Below are 8,874 nucleotides of genomic sequence, written 5' to 3'. Positions count from 1 at the left end.
TGTGTGAAGAAAATGATAACATTTTAGTTTGGGTACAATGTTGTATGACCGCGCAATTGTCATTCAAAGTGTGAGAGCGCTGAAACCTGAAAATTGGCCTGGGCAGGAAGGGGGTAAAAGTGCCCGGTAAAAAAAATTGTCATGGAAGGTTCCTCTAAAATTCCATACCAGTCTCGATGGGCTTGTTTTTTTTTTTAATTGCTGGGCAATGCTGACAATTCTTTTGACATTCAGCTGTCGGCAGGAAACCCCACTGACACCAGGAACATGAATGAATGTCTCACTACTAAAATACGGCGTGACTTCATCACATAACTCATGCCGGATGTTAGTAACTGAGCCGTATCTTCATACTCAGATGCGGTAAGACACCTCTCAGTCCTTTGTGTTCAACATTCACTGTAGAACATTCTGTAGGTTCGGATGTTTGACCGCGACCTGAACAGGGGGGTGTTCGGCCATCACTATTTGTGGTCTCAGGATTAGTAGAGTTGTCTTGGCTATTGCTGGTCTTTGTTACATTCCGGAAGCTGATTGGTCTCACCGGTCTGTTGTTCCTTGATGGGTACTTTGTATAAATCATCCTCTTTGATTCTCTTTCCTGGTTGTTGAGCTCCATTTGTATCTTTGGTGTCATTATCTCTTCCCTCAGTTGAGGGTTTTCTTGGTGTAATTGTTACATTTTAGACTGAATTTCTAGGATAGATCTGGGGGGGTGTTTTTAGTGTTTTTAGCTCCTCTCTCAGCTTCTCATTTACATTTTTCTCACCTGTCTTTGAAGTTTTTCTTTTAATTGAACAAAGTCTCTCCCTAGCTGAGATTAAGCTTCCAATTTTTGGATCCTTAGATGCACTTTCTGAACGAACCTGCAAATCGAATCCAAGCATTCTGGTTATCAACTCATACTCCCACCAGGCATGGATTGAGCAGGTGAACCCCATAATAATACATGAAAACCTAACTTCTCCTAGGAGACTTATGGCTCTCTGGCAGAACTGGCTGGATACTCCGGTACTCACTCCCCATACTTCATTTGTCATAGGTTTTTATAGGTTTAACTTTTTTAGGCCCCTAAAAATGGACCAGCCAATTGTACCCTACTAAATGGTGACTACATTGGAGGCCGATACTTGGTGTATGATCCTGTAGACACAGGCCTACTTGAACGGAGTCAGCTATCTATGTATGTACTGGGGAGAGTTACTTGCCATGTACAGGTGAATTGTTCTACGTTGCTTCTTTTTTCTCTTTTCATTTGTTTATAGAAAGTAAAAGTGACACCAGAGACAAAGCAAGTTATTGTTCTGTATGATCTGTAACATTGCCACAACTGCTTGTACATGAGAATGTATGACTCCATTGTCTGGGCTGAATGTTGGATATACTGTGTGCACTTAAAAACTTAAATAATACAATTTAGTTTAATTCAAAAAAAATATTTTATATATATATACAGTATATATACAAATGATGATGTACATATGCTTTCTATATATATAACACAGGTGTCAAACACCTGTATCCAGATCCTGCCCTCTAAGTTATTTCATGTAGCCCTTACACCTCTCCTGCAGGTACCCCCTTGTCTCCTCCCCCACCTTGTCTCAGCAGTCAGCAGCAGAGAGGAGAAAAGAACTCCTCTGCCAAATCCTGCACCTCTCAGTGCAGCTGCAGCATCCCCTCATCTCCACCTCCTTTGGTCTCAGCATTCAGCAGACTCTAGTAATTGAGTCAACTTCTCCTCTGGTCCTCCTCCAGACCCTGCACTTTCTGCTTTCCCGCTCTGCTCCCAAAGGATGTGCACGGTGATGTTAGGGAGGGTGTGGGGTTCTTGGCATCTGATGTAATGGGGGGGGGGGGGGTGAGGTGCTCTGGACATCTAGTCTTACAGTTACAACTGGCCCTTTGAGGACAACCATAATGCTGACACAGCCTGCGATGATATATAAGATATATTTATTAATGATCATTAAAAATAAAAACCAACTTTAGCCCTTTATATAGAATTCTGATTTGTATTTTTCTTTCTGTACAGGTGGATTGATGAGCCACGTTTTTGGTCATGCTGGTCCTCGTGAATACAACTCAGTCACATGGGAAACCAAACATCTGGGTGTCTTAATTGACTGAAAGTTTTTATTGCAGTTCACTGGAGGAGTCACACAGGACACAAGTCATATCAGTGTTCTAAATGTCATAAGTGCTTTGGGTCCTCTTCAACACTGATCCAACCTCAGAGGACAACATGAGAAAAGTCATTTCAGTGTTCTGGAAGTGACAATTGCTTTACAGTAAAGTCCAACCCATGTATACATAAGAGGAGTCATTTCAAGCTATTTCTTTTTGGAACGTGACAAAGATTTTACAATGGAGGCAAAACATATCACACACCAGAAGGTTCACACTGGAGAGAAGCCATATCAGTGTTCTTAATGTGACAAAGCTTTTACATGGAAGTCACATCTTATCAGACACCAGAGGATTCACACTGGAGAGAAGTCATATCAGTGTTCTGAATGTGGCAAAGCTTTTACATGGAAGTCATGTCTTATCATACACCAGAGGAGTCACACTGGAGAGAAGCCATATCAGTGTTCTGAATGTGACAAAGCTTTTACACAGAAGTTGTATCTTATATCACACCAGATGATCCACACTGGAGAGAAGCCATATCAGTGTTCTGAATGTGACAAAACTTTTACACTGAAGTCAGATCTTATCAGACACCAGAGGATTCACACTGGAGAGAAGCTATATCAGTGTTCTGAATGTGACAAAGCTTTTACATGGAAGTTACATCTTATCAGACACCAGAGGATTCACACTGGAGAGAAGTCATATCAGTGTTCTGAATGTGACAAAGCTTTTACACGGAAGGCGTATCTTATATCACACCAGATGATCCACACTGGAGAGAAGCCATATCAGTGTTCTGAGTGTGGCAAAGCTTTTACACAGAAGTCAAATCTTATCATACACCAGAGGATTCACACTGGAGAGAAGTCATATCAGTGTTCTGAATGTGACAAAGCTTTTACAAGGAGGTCACATCTTATCAGACACAAGAGGATTCACACTGGAGAGAAGTCATATCAGTGTTCTGAATGTGATAAAGCTTTTACACAGAAGTCAAGTCTAAACACACACCAGAGGATTCACACTGGAGAGAAGTCATATCAGTGTTCTGAATGTGACAAAGCTTTTGCACATAAGTCATATTTTATCAGGCACCAGAGGATGCACACTGGAGAGAAGCCATATCTGTTCTGAATGTGACAAAGCTTTTTTAACCAAGAAAGAGCTTATCATACACCAGAGGGTTCACACTGGAGAGAAGTCATATCAGTGTTCTGAATGTGACAAAGCTTTTACATGGAAGTCATATCTTATCATACACCAGATGATCCACACTGGAGAGAAACCACATTAGTGTTCTGAATGTGATAAAACATTTACACAGAAGTCAGTTCTCATAGTACACCAGAAGGTCCACACTGTAGAGCAGCCATATTAGTGTTCTGAATGTGATAAAACTTTTAAACGGAGAGGAAACCTTGTCATACATGAGAGGGTTCATACTGGAGAGAAGCCATATCAATGTTCAGAATGTCCCATTAGATTCACAGGCCCAATGTCTTCCCACAAACTAAGGAAGACATGATGTTACTTAAAAAAAAAAAATTTGAGCAAACAGGACTCTAATGATCGGATTCATTGGGTTTAGTTCTTATGTCCTTCAGAAACACACCTAGAAGGCCTGTGAATATTTTACCTTTGGACATTTCTTCAGACAAGCAGCAATGACTGAACTGTATTCCTCATCATTCTCATCTTTATCCTTTTTTATGGAGCATTGACTGAACATGTAATGCATTTTCATCATTCACTAACTGAGCTATGTTCCCATGTGTTTTCTTCATTGCCAGAATCTGACCAACCAATACATGACCAACAATGCCTCAGTACCAGAGTCTAGGATGGGGTCCAATGGCTTCTTGCCAAGCCTCTGAAACCTCATTAGGAGAGTCCAATCCATGTTCTTTTGAGAATTGATACACCATGAGCTAGGCTTGAGGGTTCCAGCTAAGCCCACCTTGTCCACACCTCCCATTACATGTACCACCTCCTCTCCCATGATCAATGCCTCCTTTCCATGTTCCATCTCCTCTCATGGATGACATCTTTGCAGGCAGGTCTGTAGCTGAGATACCAGCCAGATAGAGGTCTATGTTTGGTTAGAGAGTAACTTCTTAAGCTGGTGTAGGCCTTCCAACACGGAGTTAATGCTGTTTTAGGGGACATATTCAACAGTATCACCTAATCCCAGCTGGCCACTTATACTTCATCTGGTTTTCTCAAAAGGGATTCTATCGGGTGAAGATTGGATGTCTTTGTTATCTTTTTTTTTCTGTCCAGCTATTGCTCATCTCCATAAACTATTCACACGGTACAACTGCAAGAGATCTGAACTTACAAAGTGCTAAGTGTGCGGTCATATTCCTACCACTTCTTCTGGGGGACTGAAATTCCTCTTATTGGGGTTCACCTCAATGACTCTGAATGAACGGGTCCCTTTTTGGGGCAAAGTGTGCAAAGAGCACTAATTATTCCTGGAAATGCTAAGACATTGGCACTAAAGTGTAACAATGGGCAAAATCAATATTTATATAAATGGTGGAATCTGTCATTAGCATAAACGTTTTATGTTTTTCCAAGTCTCCCCTTGTAACATTTTTTATTACCCTTTGACCCTCCTAGTAGATCTGTTTTTTCTGCTTCCTGTAGAAGGCCAAGCTATTTGGCAAAAATTAAAGTTGGGGGGGTTGAGAAACACCATATAAGACTGCTGGGGGTGCTTACAACTGTCATCTTCCATTCATATGGTGGGTTGAACCTTATAGAAATCCTGGTGCTGTAACTGCTGTAGAAGAGTTAGCTGAAGTTGGACTTTACTTGTTGTGTGTCTTACTTATAATCTATCTAAGACTTCCCTGTACAGGGTGACAACGCTGCTGTGTAATGTTCCTGCAGAATGATCAGGGTTGTCACCCTGTTACAGAAGGTGGGGAAATAACAGATCTACAGACAGGACCAACAGCTGATACAACTATGTTGCAGAGGGAACTCTGGGAATGCTAATGACAGATTGCATTACATATTCAGTTAGCAGACTTCCTGCTGTTGGTCTTCTGTTTGAATTGTGTTCTGATATTTACTGTCCTGCTGTAAAAGGTGTAAATGATTGCCCACATGTTTCCTGTAGTAGCAGGGACTACAAACTCATATCAGGAATATTAGGATGGGTACTTACCCAAGGGGGTCACCTTTTTGGATTTGGAAGAAACATTTCACATGGTTTCTGAAATTCCAGTAATGACACCAACAAGGGGAGTCTCACTTACTTCACTAACAAAGGAGAGCCAATCACAGGCCAGTAACATTTCATGGTTTCTCAATAGAAACAATTGAGTACTGTCCGTGATCCTTTGTTTATTTATTTGCACTAACATACAATTTTGAGGACAAGCTTTCGGGGAATGTCCCCTTCTTCAAGGTCTAAGCAGTACTACTCACAAAGTTAGCAGAATGTTAGAAGAGATGAAAGAAAAAAAAAAGGAGGCTAGAGATAAGATGCAGTCAAAGCGAGGGGGGAGGGGGGGATACTACACTCACACAGAGGGGGTCAAGCTACAGCTAATAGTCATAAAACTGTTGGATAATGATTGAGGAATCCCATGTCCAAGTTAAGGCCCTTATCTCTTGTGTCAAATAGAATTATCATTCTTAGTTCAAAAGTTTTTCTTTCCTGAATGGATTTGAAATTTCCTTTAAGTACTAAAACATTGAGGTCTCCCATTGTGTGGTCTGGTTGGGTGAAATGGTGTCCTACAGGTGTGCAGAGGTCATCTTCTTTATGTTCTTTATGTCTCTAGCCTCCTTTTTTTTCCCTTTCATCTCTTTTAACATTCTGCTAACTTTGTGAGTAGCACTGCTTAGACCTTGAAGAAGGGGACATTCCCCGAAAGCTTGTCCTCAAAATTGTATGTTAGTGCAAATAAAAAAAGTATCCCGGACAGTTGTTTCTGTCACAAATGCACTAATACGGCTACAATCACCTCAAACAAAATGGTTTCTCAATGTAATTGCAGAATGTTTAATCCCCATTGGTCCAATGGATTCCTAGTCCTTCCAGATAACATTTTGCTTCTTTTGTAGAAGGAGCACCCTAAAATGTCTTCCCTTCAATTCCACCCATAGCTGTACTTGAGGTTATGTTGCCCCTCCCCCATATCTGTAAGGGAAAGCCTCAATTTCTCCCAATACTCCCCATGCCTTCCAGTGAGAAGAAACATTTTCTCTGGATTGGAGATGCTTTATGCATTGAGCCCTTCATAGACGGGATGGGGAATCTAAGATAAGTAAGATGAACCGGTGTACTGGAGTCATGGATCAGATAACCAATGACACCATTGATGTTATAGCAGAGCTGACAGCAGAAGTGGCTCCACCACCTAAGATGGTGTCACAGAACTGCTTGGCAGCTGACTATCTCTTGGCAGACCAAGGTGGAGTCTACAAATGGTGTCAGATGGAGAGTGTTGTACATTTATATTAGAACATGAGGATCTCAGAAGGGGATATCTACACAAGGTAAAGGAGTTCCAACAGGAACCTGGGTGGGAGGAGGTGGGATCCAATGTTTTGGGTGGGTTTAGTTGGAACCTGGTTGAGTAATATGGTGGGTTTGCTTCTTAAGCCATTAGTTGCTACCATAGTTTTGGTTTTGAAATGTTATATATTGTTGTATTTTCTTTCACTGCCAGAGTTTATTTTGCTTTTGTTTTTAGTTAAATTCACATTTTAGGCCATATGATTAGTTAAACCCCCAAACATTTCTTTTATTTTCTGAAATCAGAGACTGGAGAATATAATGGTGGTAGCTGCCATTTTTCATGTCACAGAATATTAGTACAGCTGTTTATCAAATTTTTTTTCTGTAAAAATCACTAAAGATAATGTTAGTGCACAAAGAACACAATATATGACCCAATTTGTTTGGTGAAATATAAAATATGGGGTTGGCATCAAGTATATAGATACCAAACATGTCAAACTTTACAAATTGTGCGTATTTGTGAAATGGTGACAAACATCAGTACCAAAAATTGTTCAAAGGGGACTCTTTAAGAGCCTTTATAGGTTATCAGTTCAGATAGTTATCCGTGAACGATGGCCTCAGAATGATTGTTCTCACTCTCGCTTGTGCAATGATATGTAAAATGTGTTGTGTGATTTGTTTTGTGGGTTTTAAAATTTTTATAGTGTTACTTTAATTTTTTTCAACTCTTTTTACACTTAACATGGCTTCTATCATATAGGGGGTTGATAGCCCCCCCATGATACATATTTCTGGTGACAGGTCCTCTTTAAAGAGACATCAGAACATTATTAGACCCCCAATGTCACCTCTGTACCCCAAGAAAGATGGTCAAGCACAGATCATGCCTAATCAGCTCCTTCCCAAACCATAGTGACTGGAGAATGACAGAGCTGAACCCAGAAATGACATAATCTCCCACATCCATTCACTGAAGGGGAGATCAGAGATCAGATGTTTGCTGATCTCCTCCTGCTCTCACCGCTGACACCCACCATGCCTGTCTTGGGCTTGCAGGAGGGACAGCTGAGCCCGGTATACATGGTGGGGGGAGGACCTTCAGTGTGGCTGAATCACTTCCACCAGAAATCTGACAGTTGGCCTAACAAATGTAGACAACCCCCGGGTGCTGTAGCTATAAGGCCGTGCTGCTGCTGATGGAAACCTTACATTGGCCGGAGTGAAAGGGTTCCACTAATGTACATCTGCCAAATCTGTATCTGAGGAGACCATAGAAGCAGCATTAGAAAGAAATGTGAGCTTGGCTTCAGTCAGGCGATGGTCCTGGTGGTCATGGTCTTGTTCTCCTTCAGGTCCTCTCACCTTGTAGATGGTGACATGGACTTGTGTGGGAATGAGCAGGAGGGGCTCGGGGTTCTCTTGTACCCAATCAGCTTGTTATGGATAAAAGATGAAAGTGTCTTCTGGGAATTTACAGGGATTTGGATGTTTAGAGGGATACATAAATGGGCGTGGCTTGTGTTAATGAGGGGTGTGTCATATGTTAATCAGTTTTTTAGAATAGATTATATAAATGGTATAAATAAATCAACAATTTATCTCTTTTCTTCTGTTGTTAAAGTGTCACATTTAATAAAGTTGAATTATAATTTCATCACACAATACCGTGGTCTGGGTTCTTCTACAACACATCCACCCAAACATGTCCTCTTCCAGTTATAGGGGTCTGGTGGAATGGGACACCAGCTGATGGTATCTCTTAGGCCCCTTGTACATGGGGGGTCCAGCCCCTGTGGGTGCAATGCTGGCATTATAATACACCTGGTAGGCACAGGTACAGCGTCCAGCCCCGCTGCCTGCAGCCTGTCAAAGTCTACACTACAGCTGGACGGGGCTCAATGCTGCACCACGTTTACCTCGTGTTTAGGGCGCTCCGTGTTCAGGGAGAAATGACCGCCATCCTGATCAGACAAAGCATAAAGAAGATGTAGGCAGGTGCAGTCTGCTTCTTCTACTGTAGGGGGCACCCAACCAGGGGGACATCCCAGCCTGGAGAGGAAGTCGGGGGACACTTGGTTTCTCTGTGTTTTCCCGATTCCTGGAGACTGTGTGGAATGAAGGGGTCAATGGAGACCTGGAGACATTTTTAATTCTTTTGTTTACATGTTTTAAAAATAATTTATACCTTAAAATTACTTAAAACCCCCAAATATTATATATATTTCTTCACAACAGCAGACACACTAGAGGATAAA

General features: G+C 41.5%; 1 pseudogene; it reads left to right on the top strand.

Annotated features, from left to right (window-relative positions):
• The first annotated feature begins 325 nt into the window (after positions 1 to 325).
• Positions 326 to 5,518, top strand: LOC149461894 (uncharacterized; annotated as a pseudogene).
• Positions 5,519 to 8,874: the final 3,356 nt, after the last annotated feature.

Source organism: Staurois parvus, unplaced genomic scaffold (genome assembly GCF_062004578.1).
Source record: "Staurois parvus isolate SC_StPar_1 unplaced genomic scaffold, SC_StPar_1.0 ptg000191l, whole genome shotgun sequence".
Classification (NCBI taxonomy): Eukaryota; Metazoa; Chordata; class Amphibia; order Anura; family Ranidae; genus Staurois; species Staurois parvus.
This window is presented reverse-complemented; position numbering and strand designations above follow the sequence as displayed.